The 25,059-nt window shown below is 40.8% G+C and overlaps 1 long non-coding RNA gene across 1 annotated transcript; it reads left to right on the top strand.

The window, feature by feature from the left end:
• The first annotated feature begins 366 nt into the window (after positions 1 to 366).
• LOC125324897 lies at positions 367 to 4,084 on the top strand. The gene is made up of 2 exons (XR_007203146.1): positions 367 to 1,876; positions 3,465 to 4,084. It is a non-coding gene; the product is annotated as an uncharacterized LOC125324897 (long non-coding RNA).
• Positions 4,085 to 25,059: the final 20,975 nt, after the last annotated feature.

The raw sequence follows: 25,059 nt of genomic DNA, 5'->3' as shown, positions 1-25,059 counted from the left end.
AAAGCAACTTGGTTACTGTTAGATTCATATTGAATGATTACTGTGTTTATCATCACTACTATAATAATGAGTATTAGTGATCAGGATCTACACAAAAGATTGAGCCCATGCACTACATACTGTTGGTAAACAAAGTAAGAGGCAGTCTTTGTTGGAAGGCATTTGCAGCCTAAATAGATGTGCAGGCAAGAGGTGTTATTATCTCCTCTTCACACATGGTGACCAAGATACACTGAGATGATGTGCCAAGGGATACAGGCAAATGTGAGGGGGCAGGGCGGGAACAAGGCAGTACCAAAGCTGGGTTACTGGTTTGCCCTGACTGTGACCCTCCTTGTTGCACCTGCTGCAAATGGAGCAGCTGATGGGCTTCCCTCTGCTTGCAGACAGCCAGTGCATGACAAGCAGCTTCCTCCCCAGCTCCTCCAGGCACGGTGTGGCCTCACAGTTGACTTCTGCGAAGTGGAGCAAGGTTCCTGTGTACCCAGGAAGTATTTGTAATCGGTTGGCTTCACAAAGGAGATTTTTTGATTCTGTCTCGCAGATGTTGTTTTAATGCACATTTGACAGTTGATTCTCTGCTTTAACATCACGATCTGGAAGCTGTTCTCTTTGGATGTTTACAGCTGTTCTTGGGTTTAACAGCAGTGCTTCCTTCAAACCTTTCCACAGTCCAGGATTCCTCCCTGAATTTATTGTGAGGAAATGTTGCCTTTAAAAAAATTAGGATTCTTAGAGATGGGTTAGTGAAAGGCATTATATAATAGCATGCTAGCACTAGAAGCAGATTCTGTGACCCAGAAGATAGCTTCCAGTCCTGTGTTAGTGCTGCCTATGATACAATGACTTATTTTCAGTGCAACACCACTGAGCATTGCAAGTTCTCTTCTGACATGAAAATCCCCTGAATGGTGACAGGGAGCAGATCACTCTTCTGCCATTGCTATCATGTATTTATGCTCAGATGCAACTCCAGTTCAGGATCTGTGTCCTATTGTGACCTCTCCTCCAAGGACAGGTATAGAAAATGATCCCTGTCCTGAACTGCCAGGACAATAGGAAATGTTAGCAGATATTAACTGACAATTTACATCTCCTGATTGTCCTTACAGCATAAAATTGAGTGTGGGTTTATCATGCAGCTGTGTTGCTGCTCCACTGCAACTGGCAGGTTAGTTTTTAAATGTGATTTATAAAGTGGATCTTGTTTCCATGTTGGAATGCTTTCACATTACTGCATGAAATTTGAATGTGTCTAAATAATGGGAATGCAGGGGTGGTGGCGGCTGGGAGGCAGGGATTATATGAAAGCTGTCAGGATGCTCCGAGCACTGTGCTGCATTAGCCAAGGGATTTTTATGGGCACAGAGGCACAAAGTAACCCCTCTAATCCCTTTCTCACTGGCTTACAGACTCTGAAGAAGCTTAATAATTACAGAGGAATGCAGTCAAAGTGTTTTTAAGGACATATGTGCAGAGGCTTATTTTAGTCATTTCCTAACGGCAAATGCACTGGCGGATTCTCAAGGAGAAATCTGGGCACAAATTTTCCCTTCTCTCAACCCCCCAACAAAAAGATGATTTATGCTTGTATCAGAAAGAGGCTTAACCAGTGTGGAGCTGAAGGAATATTTCCCAGCCTGTAGGATTATGGTTTTTCCACAGCCACACCACTCACCCTCTCCTTCTGCATATACAAAGCATATCCCTGTTCTGCTGAGCCTCCCAGATGGGCTTTTTTTTTCAGTGAAAAGGCCAACAGAAAGCCTGGACGTTCCCTTTAAAATATTATCCTATCCCTCTGGAGAAGTATTTCGCCTTCTCTGAAATCACTGGTTCAGCTGATGGTGACTCTGCTGCTTATGTATCGCTATCTGTAAGTATGTCCATAACTGCATACTAAATATATGCATAAGAAGGAGGTGTCCAGGAGCTGTTTCTGTGCTAAGCTTTTAGTTTCACAGCTATGTCATTTCTGGAGGAATCTGCGCCTGAAAGAGAAAGATACAGTGTATACTCTCTCACCCCAGGGAGTTTTTGTGAATTTTTTTTTTCTCTGAGAATCTTTCCTAATTCAAGAATTATGGCATGGATTATCCCTCACTCTCCTTCGAATATAACCTCTTAGGAAAACTGGGCACGAGAAAAACAACAGTAACTGGAAAAGTTCTTGAGTTTTAATGGTAGAGGAGGATAGGAAATATATACTTGTTTTACTTGTTTTATGGTGCATGCTAATGCAGTGCTTGGTATCCCACTGTTGCTTGGAATATAAACTGCAATAAAAATGAAACAAGTTATATCTTATTACTGCATTACTAACTAAAAATGTCCTGTTTGATCAGCTTTGTAGCAAAGGTGAAAGTTTGTCCATATACTTGCCATTTCTCTAAGACAATCCAAAGACCTGTAAATTCATATAAAATATATATGCGGTAAGGATTAGCCTCATCTATCTTGAATCTTATTTTAAAATTGCAATATTCTGCCAGCACTCTAACTAAATTCTTGGTCCTTTTCTGCTAGGGATGCTAGGAACAGATTGCTCATGTTAGGATTGCAAATTAACTGTAGTTTGAATCCTTAGCATTTGATCCAGTTTACTGTGTGTGAAATTTTGAGATGAAACAATATAAACTAAACCATGATCTGCCTTTCCTGATTAGATATTAAAAACCTGTGGCACTTTCTGAAGAGAGGGTGTTTGATGAAGTGACATGAACCTGATTTTTCTTTCCTGTGGTCTAAAACTTTTTTCCTGGGGAAACTGGCTTTCATTTTACGTACTGCTTTCCCACCAAAGGCAAGGTTGTCTGGTTCAAGTGGCCTAAACAGTTTAGATTTGAGATGACTCAGCAAATCTCTGTTTTCAAGGTGGAATCTAGATACCAAGATGAAGCAATGAGCACGTGTCCCAGCACATGCACAGACCCTTGCTGACTCCTCATGAATGTGGGTGCTACTGACCCACGTGGCGTCCTCTCGTGCTGCTTTCTCTTGCTATGCACAAGACATGCCAGGGACTTAGACAGCAACAGGAAAGAGAGAGCTTCACCCTGCAAATGAGAAGGTCTCCTTCCCTATGTGGTAGCTGCACATCCATCCCTCAAACAGAACTTTAAGTCTGTCTCAGTCTTCACACACCCACAGCATCATCAAAAATTTTTTGTAGATGGCACACAGTAACCTCACAGTATGTGAGATGGGCAGGTCTGTGCCACTCCAATTAACACATCCCAGTTCATGATAACACAGTGTCCTCCAGACTCTTACAATGTGCCATCTAATAATTACTGACTGAACAATGTTTCTCTCGTAACTAGTTCTGTAGACTTCTGTGGAATGACTTTGTGTGAGCACAAAGTCACATTTTTAATTGGAGTTACCTGCTTATTTGAATGTTAGATGCCATTACCCCAAGGTGCTGGATGTAATCTGGTTTTATTCTCTTTGATTGTTTCTAGGAAAAGATGCTTCCTGAGTAGAAGAAACATGAAAGATCAGGAAAGTGACTAACAGCACTAGAACCCTAATGACGCCTATCAAGTGCAATAACTGAAAACACCGAGGATTGTGGCAGGGATAACATAATGGGCTGTTTAGCACAATAACTGCCAGCTATTGTTTTTCAGGCAAATGACTGAGACATTGGGATGATTACTCTATAACCAGAGGAAAGCAAAAACACTAAACAGGATGAGAAAGAGATTGTAAAACACAGGAAATAAAACCCTCAGACAAACTTCCTATAGACATGAATTTCACCCCAAAACCAGTCAAGCATCAAATTTCCTCCTGATGTATGGCAATAGAGTCAGCACATTTGTACTGGGTTGGATATGTTCTTATATATATGTAATTAGGTTTGATCACAAGTTAGCTCTCTTTGGCAATAAAAAATTTACCTTTTGTTGCTTGAATATGAAACTTCAGCCCTACTCTGTACACCTTCATGCTGTCCCATTGGCTTTATTGGTAGAAGGGACTAGAGATGTTATTTCATGATGAAATGTAAGTATTTGGAGCAGAAAATCACCACTGATGACAACTCCTCATGCTGAAATAAATGTCATCCATAAACTCATCAATTTCTGTGGTGTCTGCTCCAGCAGGGACCTCATGTTACAGTAGGCAAACAATCTAAAAGGCAACATGGCATTAAAATATTGATATAACTATGTTAATAGGAAGGGAAATGTATATTTAATAAGTGCTTAGATTCCTTTCATGTTCACATGTGACACTGGATTACTCAGGCTAATCAGAGTGAGGTTGGGTCAGTCCTTGTGAGGGGAAGGTTCCAGACAATACATGGGGATATCCTGTTGTAGCTGGCTTGATTGTGTTTTTGGTGCCTTGACCAGAGGCAAGGAGCAGGGTAATCCATGTCTTGAATCCCGGTTTCTGCTGGGACACTGGGCAAGTAGTTCCCCTTGTGTGGTGTCTCAAAAGGCCCATTTCCTCTATGACTAACTCCATTGTAAGGAAGGACAGGCTTTAAGATGCTGCTGTTGCAGCCTTCTGTGAGCGACAGGGAGGCTGGAAGACACACCACTCATGCTGATTGCTCACCTGGAAGCTGGGAAGTGGCAGGACTCCTGATCCACTGACACGAGGAAGTCCCAGTTTGCCCAGAGAAAGCATTTGAAAGGGTAAAACAAAAAGCTCACTGTGCCCTGAGCACCCCCTCACACAGAAAGGTCAAGAACAACATAACCCAGGCTATTAATGGCAATGAGCTGTAAAAGCTTTGGCCTCTGTGTCATGAAACTGTAGTTGTTACTACAATGCACTTTATAACCTGCAATTCCACCTCAGGCTGTGCAGCCTAAGCATGAGGGACAGTATAAGTCCGTGTAAATGAGTATGCACAGCCCCGTGCTCTGGCTTGTCAAGGTGTGAACTGTGAGCAGCTGTTTGGTTTTACAGACGTGACACACACCTTTCAAATAGCTGCTCATAGATTCAAAAGTTTAGCCTTTCAATTGCAAAATTGTTCTTCGTGTTAGAGTACATAAAGAGCCCCATGTGTGCCAATGTATGTGTGTGTATGTGTGTTGAGGTGCTTGCTCCTTTATTTGTTTAAAAATTATTCATAACACTTACCAACAGTACTCTGTACATTTTTGTTAATTCCAGCTCTGCTTTAGCTCTCATACCCAATGCATTTGCTGTAAGTAATAACACTTACTTAATCGCCACAATGAAGGAAATTTTCTGTGCTTAAACTTTGACACAGTAAAGTAATGGCTTAATAGAAAAGTACTTGGAAATAGTGACAAACCTTATTATGAATGTCACCTATTGGTGAGTTGTAGATCGCTTTTTAGTCTTTATCACAGCACTGTGCTTTTCCACTGGAGGGTATGTTTCCTTCTAAGCAGTTAGTTAGTGGTAAAAAAAAAATCCCTGGTAATAAGAAAAAAAATCCCTGGTAATGAGAAAAAATTATGTCAGTGAAAGGAAAAGAGTATTTTCACAGAACTTGCACAAAGCTGAAGCACACTAGGCAATTATTTGTAGTACATTACATCCCAGGCAAGGCATACTTGCTAAGCATTAATAGTTACATGCACTGTGAGCCAGACTGATGCTTTCATTGTAAATGTACTCCATGTTCTGGCCCATAGTTGCACCACAAATTTCTGAGGATCATTATATTATCACAGAGTTCCCTTGAGATGTATTCAGTGATAATGTTGGTTATAAAGAACTTTAGAAAAAGATAGAAATATCACAGTCAGGCCAGCATTTACATATATTGCCAATTTACCATTTATAGACTCACTAAACTTGGGTTTGATTCATTACACAGCTGGTTGTTGGTTTTATAAAATATTAATAGGAGCAGAAATATTTATTTGTCATAGAAATGCTGGAAAGTATCATGACAAAGAAAAAATGGAATCTAAATCTGAAGACTGGGAAACTTCTTTAGCTCCACCTTTTACCAGGATATTCAGGAAGAATTGAGAAAAATCAATTAGAAAGAAATGAAAATGCAGGACTTTTGAGAAATCAAGTTATTCAGGCCAATAATGTCTGGTTTAGAGCCTTTTCTGAAGTGAAGGCAGCACTTTATAGTGATATTTAGCATGTGTATGGAAACAGACAAGCAGCTACTAAAGAGGGTCCCACAGCAACATCTCAGCTATCTATTTGGCATATTGAGATGTACAGAAGTAACAGAGCAGACTATACAAAACACTTCCAAATTAGCTGGAATGGTAAATATACATACATTTGGGAGTATTCAATGCTAAATACGTGCTGAAGTTGGGAGAACTATAGACCAACCACAGTGTATTACATGAAAAATGCCAGTTTGGATATCTTTCTCTTGAGTAAACACCCACAATGGAAAAAAAAAATGCATCTGCATTCCTCTCCTGGACTTCTCCTGTTTTATATCCTGGGCCAGGCTGCCTCCAGTGGAAGGGGCAAGGGTGGCAACACCTGTGGAGGAGGCCCAATGACTCCACTGGAGCAGATTCGGCCACGCTACACCTGTGGCCTGTCGCCACCAGCCTTTTCTGGGGAGGCAAAGATTAATCAGAACAGTGGTGGCAAGGACTATTGACCTGGCCGATGTCCCTACACCGCACTTATGTTGACATTCCCAGAAAGGAGCTGAGACACCTTTTACATGGATTTCCTTTGCAAGGCAAGGCCAAAAGGGGGGAGACATATATCCACATTCTTCCCTCTTCTTATCTAATCTTATCCCAAAGATCTGGTCCCTCACAAGGTCACAGGAGCATGAGGACCTGGTCTAGCACTACAGAGGACCAGGTCTGTACACAGAGGGGCCTGTCTATGCGTCGATCATGAGAAAGACTGGCTCAAATGGGGGCTGAGCTGGCTGCATCCAGACAAAGGGCTGCATGCACTAATCTTCCTGAATTGCAAGTATTGGACAGTATTTTACTCACTGGAGCACCAGATCAGAATAATTAATGAATTAAAATGGATTTTCTGCTAGGCAATATTTTACCTAGGTTTTAGAAGTTTGGGGTTCTTAATAAAAAGAACAGAAACCAAAAACCAAAGAAACCCTCCAAGACAGCTGTCTTGTGAGGGATCTGTATTCAATATTAGAAAGCTACACAGCTGTGGAGTCTGGATGCTATCATAAAAATTGAACAGTAGAGACATGGCATTGCTGGAATACAACCCACTTTGGAAGTATGCTGGGTGCTTGGAATGTGCATATCACACAATAAATGTGCTGTTCTTGTCTTCAAAGCAAGAGCACCAATAGGCCTGTGGAGCTGATGTAATGAGATTCAGGCTGCCCTCAACAGCTGAAATATTCAGTTCAGCAAATGGATATTTCAAATGTAAATATTTATATGGGCCAAGGGCTCTTTGTTGCTTGCTATTTTGACATTTTCAAATCCCTCAGCTTTACTTTTGTTACAAAGATGGTGTATTTGCTGATGAAAAGAACAAAGGTCAGTGGCTAGTTATGCAGAAATGGTGTTATTATCACAGCAAAATACCACTTCTCCCAATCTGCAAAGCTTTGATTCCATATGCTTCAACATGATAACCTACACATTAATGGAAATAATGTGTCACCCAGGCTGGTATGAGGAAGACAATGATAAAATAAAGAAACAACGAATTTGAAGTTGTAATTATTGGATAGGATTAATGTTTCATCAGGAAGAAATGTTAACTGCATTTGACTTTCAGTACAGAAACATTCCCAAGCTGCTCTTAATAGCCACTTGTTGCATTTTGCTGGACTGTTATTTACCTTCAACACCATTGCTATTGCAATTCTTCACTCGTTTAACAGTGTGCTAACTTTTTGGTTTTTACCCAATTTAGAGATTTAGGAGATACTTAAGAAAGTTATATTTTAGCTAAAATTATTGCTATTATTTAATCCCTAAAGCTTTAAAATTAATATTACAGTCTCGATGTTGCCTACATGAGCAATTATCTTCCTTTATATAGCTAGGTGTGACTGCCACTGTTTTTTTCCCTTTTCTGTCTCCTTATACCTTCCCTACTCTTTCTCCTTGCTATGCTTTCTGCTTTTCTCTCCTTTTCCTTCCAGTTTTTGGGTACCCTGCTGCCCCCAAGCAATGTGTCTCTGCCTCCTTGCAACCAATTTACTCTCTTTTGCCATTTTCCTGGGCTGTTGCTAGCTCTTTCTCAGTCTGGTTCCACCAACTCAGCTCCTCAAGTAAAGATTCTTAGTTTGGGCTTCTCGCCACTCAGTGCTTAGTCTGTTTATTCTTATTGCCATTTTATTGCAACAGTGGGAACTGTTGAATTATATATAACTGCTTCTTGGAAACTTGAAAGAAAGATTGAATGTTTACCAAACCACTCTTTGGCAGATAGCCAAATTTCAATTCATATTGTTGGACTTCTTCCATAAATTGTTTCTTCCATAAATTGTTTTCTATAAAAATAGAATACCAATCATTTTTCTGAGGAACATAAACATCTGGAGAAAAAATTCTTCCAAGATGATCACAGAACGTATAGGGTTGCTACCTGCCCAGATGAGATAGGTCGGGTTCTGAGGATATTTATTTTAGTCCACTTAAATATTTAAGTCTTGAGCACTGTTGTCTACTTAGTGCTGCTTTTGATGTGGGATGTCATTATTCATATTTGGTTGCATTTACTACCCATTTCAGTAATCAGGAGTTAAACTTTCAGCAGGAGTCTAATTATGATTCAGATCTGGAGCTGTATTTGACTTTTAAACCAAAGTGGGGTGAAACTGTTCCCGGCAGGATTCTTTCCTCCAGTCTCCAACATCCTGTGTGCACAGACCTCTGCTCATTTCCTTTGCTCATCACCAAATTTTCATTCCTGGCAAGCAATTTAGATTCTCCAGGCTTTATTATATTTTAAAAACATTGGAACATTGTTTTCTTAAGCAAAATCTGAGCTGCATTAATTGCCAGGGAAAGGAGTTTCGAAGATATAGCTGTAGAATTAGGCTGCTATGAAAGTATGTGTGAGGTCAGGAGTACCTAGATGTCCTAAGAACATCTGACATTTTTGGACTGTGAATACATGTACTATAGGGTAATGAGTGTAGTACAGAACTCTGGTGTAACTGCAGAACTCCAGCTAGCCTCTTAAAAGAGAAAGCCGTAGGTAAACAGCATCAGTTCTCCTCTAATCCCTCCAATTTTCCTCAGTTTTCAGATATGAAAATTTATGTCCTAGCATTTGGACCATGACTAACAAATGCCTTTTTTATGGAGGTAATTGATTTTCCATGTGGAGCCAATTACATACTTTGTTAACATCTTACAATCCTCTCAGGTCACAACTTGTGCGTATCCTCTGATGGGAATGGATTGGGAGAGACGTGCTGGTGTGTTTGTGAGAGTAGTTCTCTCACCATTAAGTGCATCATGGTTCAGTATAATGAAAATTTCACTTGCCCACCCTCCCTTGCCAAAGCTAAAGTGAGCATTGACAGCATTGCTCTCACCAGGCAAAATGTTCCTTAAAAAATATTCTTTCCAGGTCACTGAGAAGGTCATGGAGAAGCTTCATTTTTTGTGTGTGCTTTCATGTATTTCCCCATGTGTGCATACCCATGTACATTCTAGCTTGCGAGGTGTCCTGAAGGAGATGTTCAGTGACAGTTTTTACCCAATTAGAAGTAACAAAATCTTGACTTTGTTATAATGTCACCATCTTTTACCACTTTTTTCAGCTAACCACATTCACACACTTCAGAAGCTGATAATTATTTGTCATATCCTAAAGTATAGGCACAAAGATCTCAAGTTCTTCTCTTGGGCTCATTAATGTACCATGGGAATCCTTTTAGGCACCACCAAGTTCAAGCGTCTTTTGGAAAATTTGGTTTAAGTAGCACTCTGCTCTCAGATATTTTGTAGTTTATCACCAATACCAAATTTTTAAATGTTTTACCAGTGATTTCTTCCCTTTGAGTCAGTGCACTAATTACATCCTGCATCACTCAGCCCTGATGAGGCACAGCTGGAGTGTTCAGTCCCCACATCAACAGGCACATGGAAATACTGGCCTGAGTTCATTGAAGGGTCACAAAGATGGTTGAGGGATTGGAGCATCTTTCATATGAGGAAAGCCTGAGGGGGTTGGGACAGCCCTGCCTGGAGAAGACAAATCTCAGGGGGATCCTGTGAATGTGTATTATATACCTGAAGGATGGGGATAAAGAAGATGGAACGAGGCTCTTAGTGGTGTTCAATGAATGGAAAAGAGACAGTGGGCACAGAACATTTAAAATAAGAAAACACTTTTTTACTATAAGGGTGATTGAACAACAGGACCAGTTTGCCCAGACGGGTTGTGGTGGCTCCATCCTTGAGGGTTTTCAAGGCCTGAATGGACACAGACCTGAGTAACCTATTGTGGTTGACTTTGCTTTGAGCAGAGGCTGGAATTAGATGATCCCCAGATGCCCCTGCCAACATCATCCATTCTGTGGTTCTGTGGTTCTCCCTCATACTCCTATAAGATTCTAACTTTTTTTCTCATTTTGCATGCCTTCATGGTCTGCTTTTTCATTGCATGCTGGTATGATTTGTTTTGCTGTAGGTCATATCTTGAGAAAAGTTTTCTGAGTGATTTTATTTCTCTCACATCTGTTTATACTCTTAAATAAAAGTTAAATTCTTTTTGATAAAACTTTCTGGTGGTTTTTTGGACTGAATGTAACTCATTATTCTAGAACTACTTGGTCAGTGCAATTTTCTGACTTTTCAGTGACATTTCCTTTTGCTCGTATGTGTTGCCTGGCTAGGTTTTATGGTATGCAGTGCCTGGACATTTGTACACATAGAGATATCAAAGCTTTACTCTGTCTTAGGTCCTGCAGTCCCACAAGGGCTTCAAAACAAACTCTTCACAAAGCACTTTCTGTACATTTGGATAGGAGAAAATAACCCTGTATTACTATTACTACCTAAATAAATCACACCCCTGTATCTGTACTAACATTCATTCCCTCTGAGGAAGTCAGAGATTTAGTGTGCCTCAGTTTATCTCCTTACCAGTTTCATTGTCCTCTGGACTGTCACTGGTCCCTGCCTTTCAGTACCAGGGAAGTCCTTGTCAAAATACTTGAATTTAGTCAATACTATTCATCATGTATGAAGTGATTTCCACAATGCAGTCCTTTGGAAAAGGGATCGAAAACTAGGTTTGCCTCATCCTTGCAAAAACATGTTTCACAAAGATGACCAACACAACCATATTTCATCTTCTGAACCCCCTCTCTCCTCCACTTTTTTTTTTTTTTTTTTTTTTTTTTGGGGTGGGGATTGGAGGGAAGTGGATACATACATAGAGCCTGTCTTTATTGTGCCTCTGAAAATGCAGGGTTTTCTTCATTTTCTTTCTTAATATAAGTTGACAACTGAGCAAAATGAAGAGGGGAATGGAGCCCTTCTGAGCTGTGGCAGCTGATAATTACCTTGTTCTGCACAGGGCTCTCCATAAGCCCAGCATTGTGAGAAATGTGCTTGATTACAGAGTGTAAGCCTGGCTTAGTGTGAGAGTTCTGCTTCATTAGGAAAATAGAGCTGCAATGCTTTTGCTGATCTTATTTCCATCTCCATTTTTGCCCTAGCGTGTATTTATGCTCAAGTAGCTGCCAGTCTTTTATCCTTGGAGAGCTTTAGAGGTAAATGCATGGAGCCAAACAATTGGTAAAATACTTGTAAAAGTGGGTAGTGTGAGGAGAGGATAACCTGGAGGACCAGTAGATCCTCTTCAGAAAAGAAAAAAATAATGTTTTGATAGGATTTCTCTGGGGAAATAATAGTGCTTATCATTTTAGTGGGTTTGTTTCTTCAATCCCTGGAGAAAAAAACCCCAACCAAACAAAAACCCAATGTCTATCCCACAGGGAAAGAGGCATGATCTCCTGGAATAGGCAGTGACTGAGTACAATGATGATGACCAGAGGCCTTTTAATTTAGAAAAATGGGTACATTGAACATTGTGGCTCAACAGCCTGGCTCTGCTGGGTGCAGAGAGAGCCATGGCACTCCAAAACACTCTATTGAAGTAAGTAGGGATTTGGGGCATAGAGGAAACTTAGCTGAAGGGATTGTTTTCACCACAGAGTGATATTTGCCAGGATACATGTTTTCTTCCATCTGTGAACAAATATTTAAATTCTAATTGTGTGTATTTCTGATTTGTCAGCATTTCAGAGCACATATAATGACATTTGACAGGTGTCTCCTCTCAGACCTGGCATTGTTCTTCAGTACTCAGCAGTGAGTGTGCAAAAGTAGAGACTTCATCTTGGACAGGAAAGTTACTCATGAGGTTTTAGACCTAACTGCAGGTTTGGAATTATTTATTCTTTCATGGATTCAGTGTTCAATCCAATGAGTTTGTGAGTGCAGCTGCACTGGCATCAAAGGGATGGTGAAGTTTAGGGATGATTAGGGTGCATGTATACCTTGCAATAGAGCAAGAAGATCCATGATCTAGGACAGTCTGGGACTAGTGCACACTTAGTACAGTGCAGTCAGCAGCAACTAGCTTGGGGAGGAAGGCAGATAATATCCTCCTGAGATCATCTCACTCCAGGCAAATTCAAGCACAGATGGCAAGTGAGGGTGGGAAGTAGGAGGAGTGAGCATCTCCCTTCAGGTAATGTTGCTTTCATGCTCAGTTATAAGACATATTGCTGCCATTTTTGGTGGCTGTGGAGTCCTCATGGGGTCAGGGCAGGGTACCACCATGATTGTCGCAGATCCAGCTTGGCTGGCATGCTACTACTAGTGTAGAAATTCCATTAGCTTTTCAGATCTCATCCCTATGTTACACAGGCTATGAAGCAAACTAGTTCTGGTTTCCTCAGCCATGTGTGTCGTCAGCTGATATTCTAAATGCTGCAGTTGACTTTGCAGTTGATTTTCTGGATGGTTTTAAAATCTGTAGGTAAGAAAACCTGGGGGTTTTTTGAGCCTAATCATTCCCTCATTTATATCACTAACTTGAAAAAAAACCTCCTCACAGCTATCTGTACAAAAGGGAAAAAGACTTATTTGACTGTCAGAAAACAGGGACCATTTATATCACCAGATATTCCACTCTTAAGACTCCTCTTTAGTGATGGGACTGCTGTGAATTTGGCTAGTACTGTGCTGCAGCATATTAAGCATCCATGTTCCTTCTGGTTACCTGCACCTTTATGGAGCAATGGTGGTCCTCCCCAGCCTGGTGCATTTCCCATGACTGTATACTCAGCAGCTTCCTCTTTTTTAATGTATAGAAGAATAAGGTTCACCACATCAAACCTATCCATAAACCTACTCTGAACTGCATAATTCTGCTTAAATGAAGTCACCAGAGAAGGAAAGAATGGTTAGTGCTATTACAACAGAGTGAGGCAGTATTACTGGAAATTACATAAAACAAACACAAAACTCTCATTACAAACAAACATCTAATCTACTTTTCAACACTGTTCCGAGGACAAATGAGTTTTATTTCCACCAGTGGCTAAGGTTTAAAATAAGATCTTTCCTATTATGCTGCTCATGACCTCCTTAGATCTTGTCTCAGTCATAGTGCATGGAATGGAGTATTACAGTGTTGGCTCCCAAGGGACGCTTGAGTCTTAGTTACCTTTTAAATTAACTAAACCTTTTGGAAAGATTAAACCATTCCTACCCTATTATGTTTCATCTGGTCATTTTATTGTTTTAGTTAGCATTTTATGTTTTACTACCTCTGATCAATATTTTCCCTGGATCAGAACAATCACAAAGACAGTTCACCACAACAAATTCTTCTTCCCTTTCTTGCCTTAGTACAGTCACTGGTCATGTTGTAAGCAGCACACATATGGCTCCCAATGTGATGTCTTCTGCCTTATTATCAAATGTGCTGTTTTCCTAGTGCTGAAGATATTTATAATGTAAGGGCTGCTAAAAATGTCTCAATCAAATCCTTGAAATATTTTAATCTCTTTCTATACAGTAAATGTAGTGCAGCCCTTGATTGTATAATATATTTTATTTGCCCCATGCTCTCGTTCCTAGGCAAGATTCACTGCTTTGAATCAAGATCAGGCAGCGAAGACATATAGGCTCAACTGGTTTTGTAAGGCCATTTTGAGGATTTTCTGAAGCTGTGCCAAAGCCTGCCTGCCTCATTTACTCCTACAGCATTCTGAGTTTTTCTGTGCTGAAGCACAGTCTGCTTTCACTGTCCCCTTCCAACCTGTTATGCTATGATTCTATTGCATCTGAGGATCAGAGTGTCACCAGCAGAGCAAACTCTTGCTCCTTGCCTGTATCCCCTTTCCCCTTGGACACATCATCCTCTACACAGTGGGCTAAATTTATCTAAGACTCATTTCTATGAAAGCAGTTTCAGCCGTTCTAGATTCTATTTGAATCTAGGATGGCTGAAACTGCTTTCATAGAAATCAGATGTTCCCTATTTTTGCTTTCTTCAAATGCCCTTTTTGAAGCCAGGGTTCAACAGCAAGACACTTGTGCAACTGAAAATCAGCTTCAGTACATGCTTTTCTATATCCTCTTGGGATGACAGTGCCTTTGTGGAAGGAATTATTAAGCTGTGAGAGAAAACTTTCTAAGAGCAGTGTGTTTCTTTGCTTCCAGCTGATATTGGGGGGTGCTAAAGTTGTCACGCTAGGACTATTTTCCTAGCGTAAGAATGAGTTAAAATCTGGTGTGTAATTAAAGCATCTGATAATTCAACTTCATTTGATAGGTAAAGCATTAACAGTGCTTAGGTAGGGAGTAGAGACCCATGGCTACTGGATAGTATATCTAACAGTGGCTGTGCACCACACTCAGGTATGTCTCCATAGCAAGCTACAGAGACCCAGGGTATTTGTAACTCTGCTAGTCTGGGCTTGGGAAATAGTCTGGTTGTGCTTAGAGAGGGGAATTTAGCCTGCCAGGAAACAGGGAGAGATTCACAATAAGGTTTAGGGGGCAAAGTTTGTATTATGCAGGTAAAAACCAATGGTATCTCAGTCATGTACAAATGAAATGAGAGAATGTTGAATCAGACTTTTTTATTTTTAACCATGGGAAACAGACCCTGGAATGCGTATGGGAAATGCAGCAGAATGTGCTATAGCCCAGGAATCTGCAGAAAACCTGCTTTCATATTCTGGATAGACTGCTAAGGCAGGAGAATTAATAGCATTAGCAGCCTCTGACAAGATACACAGCTTTCAGATTTCCTAAGTGGGTGGGTGTAAAGCAAGGTGGGTGATGGCAGGATGATTTTCAGTTTTAAAGAGAGCACTCAGAGCTCCAGCAAACAGCTTTAACAGCTCAAAGAGCTTGCTACCAAGATGAACAACAGTGCTAGGACTGGGGAGGAAGAATGGGGAAGGGAAGGGAAGGGAAGGGAAGGGAAGGGAAGGGAAGGGAAGGGAAGGGAAGGGAAGGGAAAGGAAGGGAAGGGAAAAGATGGAAGAAATATCCTGAAGATTACCACCAGTCTTTGTCTGAGGTTACTGAAATACAAAAGGATGACTTGGTTGATTCAGCTTCACTTGCTGTTGGGAACCTCCTCCCCTGCCCTCCCTCACATCTGATCTCAGCCCTACATTTGAGAGCATGTGTCAAGCACAAGGGAGAAAAGCTGCTGAGTATTTTGGTCACAGTCTGTTTCTTTGTGAAAAGTACAAGGTATTTTGAAACTGAAGCATGTCTCCTGGAAACACCTTTTCCCTTCCCTTTCCAAACCACATTTACTTTTTTCCCAACATTTATTATCTCAACTCAGGTCAATCTAATTTTAAACATAAAACTTATCCTACTTTATCTTCTTTCCTGCTGTTTAGTAAACTCCTTCCTTCACAAACACAATTCACATTACTGTGGCAATTATGGTCTTTTCATCTTCAGCATCAAAACCGTGTAGTCAAATATTCTTCTTTTAAAGCTGCCACATGGTATGTTATTGTGAACAAGAATATGTCATATTTAGTTACAGGCCTCCCTCTCCAAAACCATCAAATGCTAGTGGGTAAACATTTAAGGTATCAGAGTAAAGAAAACTGCCTTTCAAGAGCCCCTCTCCCCGCTGAGAGGGAGCCGACTCCTCACATACCCCAGCCTGTGTTCCCGGCTGGCTCGGGGCACTGCTGCTAGATGCATCCCCATCCCTTCTGATGATAACAGGCTGAGGAAGCAACACCTAGGAAATGCAGTTTGTTTTAGGATACCTTTTAATTTTTTTTTTTTCTTAGCCTGGCAACAGCACGCGTGATGAATCTGTGCTGGCACATGTTCCTCTTGCTGCCACCCCCTCATTGTCTGTTCAATGTCCTTGCCTATTCCTGCCTTAAATTGGGCTGCAGCATCACGTGTATAGCCTCTTCCTTCCTCAGTCTTTGTGTGTTTGAAGTCACCAGGATGATGGAACTTTATTCCTGGTTAGGACTAGGTTCACTATTTCTGTAAAAGCAGGTCTTCTGACTCGTCCAGCTCTGGGCCAGTTGCCAAAAAGTTTTGTCAGTCACTCTCCACAGTTACAGCATTAAAGTAGGAAAGTGCCATTTTTCATGCGTTCTTCCCTGGTTGCACTAGCTCATCTATATTTTAACCCCTGTTAAAATCACAAAAATGCAATTATGCAGTGGGGCTCTGTCCTTTCTGCCACTGGCAGCCTGGTGGAAACAGGCTGTTTGAGAGACCCTATAGATACGTGAGTCAAATGTGAAATCTCAGTGACTGCAGGCACTGCATATGGGCCAGGCTGCAATTCATCAGGCAAATAAGCTCGGGACAAATGCCTTGGGTTGAGCGATGTTCCTCATCCTCGCTTGTTTGTGTCAAAACCAGCAGAACACTAGGAAGTGGTGGTTGCATTCCCATGGGCCTGGAACTGGATGAAAAGGTACAGTGATTGGTGCCAGGTGGGCTCCCTGCACTGTCAGGGATCACCAGGCACCCTGAAGAGGGCACGTGGCACGAGGAGTATCCAGGACTGCGTTGCAGCAGGGTGGGTGCTAGCACCATGCCATTGGGAAGGTTGCTTCATGTCACCATGGTGGTCACCCCAAGCTAGGCAGGGCAGTCTCCCTGTGCTCTTCTTCCCTGAGGCGCCTGCAGAACTCCCTGCTGCTCTCATGCTGCTCACTGCCCAGGGAAGGCTGCACAGGAAGGCACTTCCTCTCCTGAGCTGTGCTGGGTATAAATAGCTTTTTAGGCAAGTGGAAAGGGCTGCTGGCTTGCCAAGAGGTGGGAGCTGGTGGCACGGAGAGGGCTGGCAGGGGTGGCAGCAGCAGGCTCCCCTCTGGGCTGTGTCTCTCAAAGCCTCCTCTGTCTCAGCTGGCTCCCTTTGAGCAGTTGCTAGGTAAAGGCAGGTGTGTCAGCTGAAGTAGTGGAAATTTCTATTCATCTTATAAATAGTTGAACAGCTCGACTTGGTGAAATGTGAAACGAGCAAACATCCCATCTTCTCCTCTGAGGGCAGATCGGGATTCAGTCTATAGTGCTGTCATGTCAACTGTGTCAGTGCTGCTTTCATGATGCCAAGGCCCTATAAGTTATTCATGTGAACACAGCAAACAAAGGTTTAGCTTAACCAAAGGATGAACACTCCTCCACCTGCAGCTTTCTCCACAGCTAGATGCAAAAAGTGCAGAGGTCACTTAATCTGTGACAGAAATAGACTGCCCCGTCTTTGGGGCAGTACGCTTTGCAAGTTTAGAAATATGACTGCAGGCAGGTCTGAGGGCTTCTGGCACAGCATCCTTGGTAGCAAGAGAAAGTATTAAAATCCTCATGCAGCTTGGCTGGCTTACTTGAAATTTGCTGGGAAAAATTATAAATTTCCCTTCTAATCATGTTTATACCCTAGGCCATTAGAAGGATTTTTCCTGCTGCTAAGCTCTCACACTTCTTGTTGAACTACTCTGACCCTTGTTCTCTCGTGTATTAAGACAGATCCTCATCAGTGGTTAATACTCCCCATGAGACTGCAGGAGCTTTTCAGGCCTTTCTCAGTGACAGAAGGGTCTGTGCTCTTAAAAAGATGAGACTTCACAGACTGAATTAGAAGCTATATGTCAGTTTGCCAATATATTAAATTGAGTTTATTGTAGGATTTCAATTGTAGTCAATTTTAAAGAACGGAGATATCTCTGTGATAATTGCCTGGAAACAGATGTGTCCAAGCAAGCTGTCATAGAACCTCAAAGTATCTAGTCATCAACATCATCTAGTGGTCAAAGAAGAGGGCTGTGAGTAAAGGTAACATAGATCCTAGTTCTGCCACAGGCCCTTTTAGCTGGACTGACTTCCCAATCCCTTCTTAGATGATCAAATTGCCATGGGGACACTAAGAATAACATGCACAGAAAAGCATGGTGTGCTCATTAAATGAACAGGAGTCTATTAGAACAAGTTTTTGCTTTCTTTTGTTCCCATTTATTCCTGTTAACCAGGTGGTAGGATTATGCTGATCCACAGCTGACCTGGGCTCCCACCTCCACATGGAGGCAAAGATACTGTAGTGGCCCTGGGCAGCAGCTACTGCCAGTGACTGCAGTGACAGTGACTGAGTGACATGGTCTGAAACTGGACCAGCACTGCATTTACGTGTAAAACAAAACACATCTTTCAGGTCACTGGCTTACTGGTGAATTCTCATATCCTGCTCTCATTTGCCCTTATTCTGCATAGCTGCTTCTGGAAAGGGGTGTCTTGTGGCGAGCCAAAGGAGGGTGATCTGATGAGAAGCCAAAGGGGGTATGTGAATGAAACCCAAGCCATTTAAGACCATCTTATGCCTTTCCTGCATTTCTATTTTGTTATGCTCACATCCACAGAGAAGGAAAAACTCAGCTTTGTTAGGTTAGCTGTTGCCCTTAAACCCATGTTTGCCTGTAATCTGATTAAATTCAGGTAAAAGGAAATCAATCAAAATTAAGAGAGATGACAATGCTCAGCACAAAGCTGGTGCTTCACCCCTTGGCGTGTGATGTAAGCTGTAAGTGAGCCTTGCTGCCTTCCTTGGAGATTGGTAAGTAAGCAGAGCAGTCATATTTAGCAGATGTAGGAACAAGAAAGCCTATAGCTACAGCATGAAGGGGGAGGATAAACAATTTATAAGTACTTGTAAGTGATGATGGCACAGCTCTGAGTTACTGCTCTAATTTACTGCTTGCTGCTTGTCTCCCCCGCAAGCCTCAGCCAGCAGATTGCAGGGCCACTGCATTTTGAGCTCTGTGCAGTCTCAGACACAGGCTGAGGGCTGTGCTGTATGAACCACACTTTCATTTTTGAGAGCATACACGAATAGCCTCACTAAATTCAGTGGGATGCTTTGCATAAATACTCACTCTGTATGGCTTACATTGGGTAGTGCTTACGAGGTGAGCCACTTAACCACAAAACTTAGCAAAGGCATAAAAATACAACCGCTTTTTATATAGAGCTACTGTAGGTCATTGGCCTCAAAAGTCCTTGTTTTTAACATGATAAATGGCTGGCTCCCAAGTGTAGTCACTACTGTTGTGGAGTGTAATCTGATACAGAATGGTAAACAAGGTTTTATTTGATGTACAGTATTGAAGTGAATTCATGCTTTTAAAACTCCCTCCTCTATTGGTCTAACCAAGCACAGTGTTCCTACATTGTGCAAATAATTACTGATGTGGACTTTACAAATGCAAACGTTAATAAGGTATTGCTTGAAAGTGTTACGTGGTCTCAATTAATTTGATGCAGGAAGCCATTTCTTGGCAGGATTCCTCATCACCTTAATGCAAAGATAAAGATTTTTTGAGGAACTATGTGCAGATCAAAGGCACTCTTTGAACTGCACCTAAGTATTGGTTAGGCCTGGGAAATGAATTGTTATGGGAGATGTATTTAACTGTGAGTGAATATATATATATCTTAGAGCAGGAGAAAGGAAATTGTAGTTTCCTTAGAACTTCAAAGGGAGGAAACTTTATAATGAAAAACTAATATATATCTTTGCATAACACTTCAGATTTTGTGTCTCCTGCCATTGTGTAATCTTGCATCAAAGGATACCTAGGTAAGTATTTGAGGAAGCCATCAGCAAGGAGACCAGCACAAGCTATGGAGGGAGTGAGCAACAGAGAGCTATCAAAAGGATTTGGAATTGATGAACATGGGATTGAACAAATTATGTTTTCCCATATTAAACTTTTATATTTGAAGAACAGCTTTAAGAAGTCGTTTAGACATGTTGTGTGACCTGGTTACTGTAAAAGAGTCCACAAATATTCATTTACTATCAAAGTTATAGTTTCCATGACTTTATTGCCCTTGTACATTGTGTGGGATTTGTTTCCCACCAATATTTATGAAACATCTTAGACACAGTTATTTTCAAGCAAATGTTGAGAGATACTTTTGATCATCAAATTTTAAATTAAGAAGATTCTTGATCTGGTAAAATTCCTAAAAATCTGAAAACTTTCTAAGAAATATATATATGCACTCAGCAGGTACCATGGAGGTGGTAATGAGATCATTCTCAAGGGAGAAGAATGAGGTAGCCAAGGATGTGTATCACCCATACAATAGAACTACAGGTACAGTTTAACTTTTGAATAACCAATGTTCACAATAAACCACTTTATGCCACAAATTATTCCAAAAAGATAATTAAAATAGTTTTGAATTCTGAATGAAAACTTCAGTGATCCAATGGGCAGCTTGAGTACAGAAAAAAGAGATAATATTCATTTAAGAGATCATTTGTTATGGATTGTTTGCCAAGTTTCATTGGTTGCCATCTTTATTTTGCATTTTACTCCAGCTCTTTCAATGGGTATTTATTTTGTTGGCCAAAGTCTGTAAAAGCAACTTAAGATGCATATAAGTACTCAGAAATCACTTAGCTGGTAAGTTGCTAAAGTGATTTTAGGGCAAGCCAAAGTCAACATACATAACAAAGCAGAGTTTTTATTCTCCTGTTCACTTAATTCAAACAAACACAAAAACCTTATGCAGAGGTACGTGAGACAATGCTCCCCTTCCTACAGATGCTATTTTGTACATAAAAATACAGATTTCTCTTATACCATTGAGCCCAAGTTGGTAAGCAGCAGTAGTACTCAAACCTGTTTTCCTATGGATTTTTTTGTTAAAGTTGAGGTCATAGTAAGCATCTGTTATGACGAATGAAGTATGAACACTCATTTTAACCTTTTCCTCAGTGAGGCTCTCACTGAGTTTCTCAGCCTTCAATTTCTTTCTGAGAATTTAATTCATTTGGGATATTTTGCCATACACCAAAGTTGGTAGAAAGTCAGCAGTAGATTCAGAAATCATTAAAGGAACTAACAGACAGACATTGGCATCATATGATCCTTATTTATTTCAGCAACCAGACAGCAAGAGAAAACAAAAAAAAATACACTTTGCAATATTCCCTGTCCAGGTTTCTTCTTGGTGTCTGCAACAAAATAATGCCCCCCAAAACTTCAGAGACCACTTGTAAAAACTGACTGAGTAGTTAAGCATGTTTAGTAAAAGTGTTACAGGTACTGGCATGCAAATGCTGCTTTAAAGAAAGATAAAAATATGCTTGATTGTCTTTACCAGACAGAGCAGGAGAAAGGCAGGTCAGCCCACCACAGAAGGCTGCTATGCTGAAGGTACTGACAGTGTGGTTGCTAAACTCTAACTTACATGTAGTAAGTTGTGCTATAAATAAGAATTGTATTCTTATTGGTGGTCCTGTGGTATGTCTTCTGCCTATTGCCTCTACCAGCAGCAAATGGGACGTTTTTAACTTATAGAGACTAAAGTTAACACTGTTTTCTTGTTACCAGACAAGGAAGAGAAGTACACACTTGTCATTATCAGTACCGTATCATTCACAACTGGGAACATGATGTGGCACCCACCAAGTCCTTGTGGAATGCAATGAATATTTTGGCACCATATGTGTTCAGGTTCTTACAAAGAACTTAAAAAACAGATGGGATGGATTCCTGAAAATGTGTATATGCCATTCAGCTATTTTGCTGTAAAGAGAGCTTAGTGGTTCATGAGCGAATTGCTATTTAAAGACTTTTTTCTTCCCCCTTCTCTATCCATGGTGTTACGCAGTAAGCCAATATGGCCCAAAGTCACAGAACAGGAAAAAAGGGACTCCATCTGCAGTAGGTAGCAAACTCTGTAACTGTGAGAAGTGAGTGTTGTAGCAGCCTAACAGGCATTTAGTCATGTGTAGCTAGCTCCCTACCTGCAAATCTCTGTTTTAAAATATCCTAACTGTAACACTACAAAGAGTTAGAGCAAGTCAGTTTGATTCTGTCTTCCTTGACACCATAGGAATCTGTGGAAAGCATCTGTTTAAAGCACTGCTGTCTTGAGGGCTTTTTTTTGTGCACAAGCCCCATCTGCTCACAGAAGAGTCTGTGATGTCCCCTCAACAGGATTTTATGTTTCTGCCTAGTCTGTAAGAAATTCCTCTTCTGAGGATCTCAGCTGAGTCAGAGGTCCATTGAGATTTAAGGCTTAGCATGGACACAGGAAAGACAGAGAAAGGGGATATTGTGTCCTGCTGTACTGCTGCTTTCAGACTAGTCAGATAATTTCTGTAAACTGGGACAAGCTAGACCAGGCATTAATAAAGCTCAGAGCTGTATTACATCCTTATGGAGCCCCTAGTTCTGCTGCTGAGCAGCTGCAAGGGGAGCCAGATCAAAGGCAATGAACATTTGTGCGCGACAAGGAAGAAGGCAAGCCGTGCTCCACAGAGACACAGCTGTCCATGCTGAAGAGGATTCCAGTTTTGAGGAAGCTATTTCCTTTGAATTGCTTAGGTCCTGACATTATTATTGCAAAGGTTTAGAGGATGCCTTGGATGGCTTTAAATGAGAGGCCAGCTCTGTGGTTCTCTGAAGGAGAAGGAGGTGAAGCACTCAATCCTTTTGACTGAAAAAATTTTAAGTGCTCACTGACAATAGCAAAGGGCCATGGAAAAGGCTGTTTACTTTGGTACTAGACAGAAATGTTACTGATGTAAAGAGAACAGAGCTTTCTCCAAATTTTCTTCTTCCCTGATTGCATGAAAATTATATGGCTGAAGGCTATATGCTAAAAAAACTTAATGTGTTTTAAAACATGCCCAGGCCTACAGGATTTGCTTACATTTGAAGCAAGATATAACTCACCTATCAAAGGATGGCCAAAGATATCACTAGGTGAACTGACTATGTTGATTTTGGCTAGTACATGTTCAAGTCAGCTAGTCATAGGTGTCAATCTAGTTCTCAAGGTGTCCTTTGGGTATGGTTGAGATATACCATGTACTGTATTCTTATTGGTGGTCCAGTCTGAAGTGAAAAATCCATATATTCGACGTTCAGAATAGCAGCCATTCTCTTACCATCATAACTCTTACAACATGGGGCTGGGTCAGATGACTCTCCAGACAATGTAAAGACAGCAATTTGGGAATAACATTGAGGACTTTATACACAGAATTCTGGTGCTTGGTGAAAACAGAATTACTCCCTTTAGTATTATTTCATCTTCAATACTGGATCTTAAGGAATGAAAAAACAGTGCCACAAGGTCAGTTCCTCATATAATTATTTAAAAGTATGTATATCTTGTGAGTTATGGCCTTTCCATTGTATCAGATCTTGTTTTTGAACAGCTGCGCACTGATTACTCTTATGGCTGGTGAACAGTGTGCCTGGGCTATCTTTCTTCTGGCAAACATTCAAAGCACAAAAAAATTATCAGTGCTTCTGGTAGGCTAATGAAATTAATGCTGATCCTTGACATCTTTATTGATATTGACTTACCACTTCACAAATCATTTTACAGAAGAGTGTGAGCAACAAAAAATAGTACATACATTTGCTAAAATATCCTGCTTTATACAGTAGATATGGAATGTTGCAGGAAAAAATAAGCTAAGCTGGGGTTGTAAGTCCACCTACTATTTTCAAGGAGTAGAGTAAAACTCAAGAGTAAACTGATGAGTGAAGATCACTCAACCACATGGCAAAACTGGATTACTCCTATTAACAGTAATTATTAACTTTTTCCATGCCAGAATTGACACCATTGATAAAACCTTTTTGTCTTTGCAATGAGAGCACTTGTAACAGGAAAAATTACTAAATAATAAACAGATGACCAGAAATAGTATTTTCTCCATTCCTGCTCCATGCATTTCTCTATGTGATGTTAGCAAGGTCTAGCTCCTCTGTTAATGATAACAAAATAATGCTGTAAAAGAATAAAATAAAAATAACAAAAAAAGTATATATTCTGCCATTAGATTTCCTTCCTGTTATTTTCCTAAATGTTTCTCCCCTCTCCTTTATAGGTACACACAATGAACCTTTAAAAATGTGGAGCTGCCTTCAAAATCGCTATCGTCATCCAGATCAATTTGGAACAAAGTCCTGTCTCCCAATCTATTCTAATTTCAATGTACACACTCTGCTGGCTGGCTGCCAGCACGGAGCTCAGGAAATGATAAATACCCATTTAGTCACAGACGCACAGATTTCCCTGGGATGGTGGGCTGGGACTGCTTTAGTATTCCCAAAGTTGCTGCATGTTTACACATTCACTAACGTCACTTAGTGTGATATTTAGAAGCTGGATGTAGCAATGACACATGGGGGGAAAGGCCAGAAGTTGCACATGCTTTTCAAAAGGGCTGAAGCTTGGAGTCTTGTTTGCCTGCCCTGAGCTGATAGCCTTCCACCTCAAATAACTGTACATAACATGAATAGAAAATTAGGTTGGACTAATCTAATTTGAAACAAGCTGGTCACAGCCAGCTACTGTGAATCTCAAAGGTCTTATGAACTGGTTATGATAAGTATTTGACATTTCTACAGGGCACTAAATGTAGCTATAAAGTGCAGCACACTGCGCAAGGAAAATGGGCTTGTATGCTTATTGGTTTGGTGGCTTGTTGGTCTTTTATCCCTGAATTGCTACAGAGATGTGGTTTTCTTTGTGCATCTGGGATATTTCCAGAAAAGGGATGAGTTAATAGCTTTGGATGACTTTTCCATATAATTAATTTTTATACCCTTCTCCCCAATTA

The sequence above is a fragment of the Corvus hawaiiensis genome, chromosome 4, assembly GCF_020740725.1.
Source record: "Corvus hawaiiensis isolate bCorHaw1 chromosome 4, bCorHaw1.pri.cur, whole genome shotgun sequence".
NCBI classification, from domain to species: Eukaryota; Metazoa; Chordata; class Aves; order Passeriformes; family Corvidae; genus Corvus; species Corvus hawaiiensis.
The sequence above is the reverse complement of the archived record's forward strand: the minus strand, read 5'-3'. Positions and strand labels throughout refer to the sequence as shown.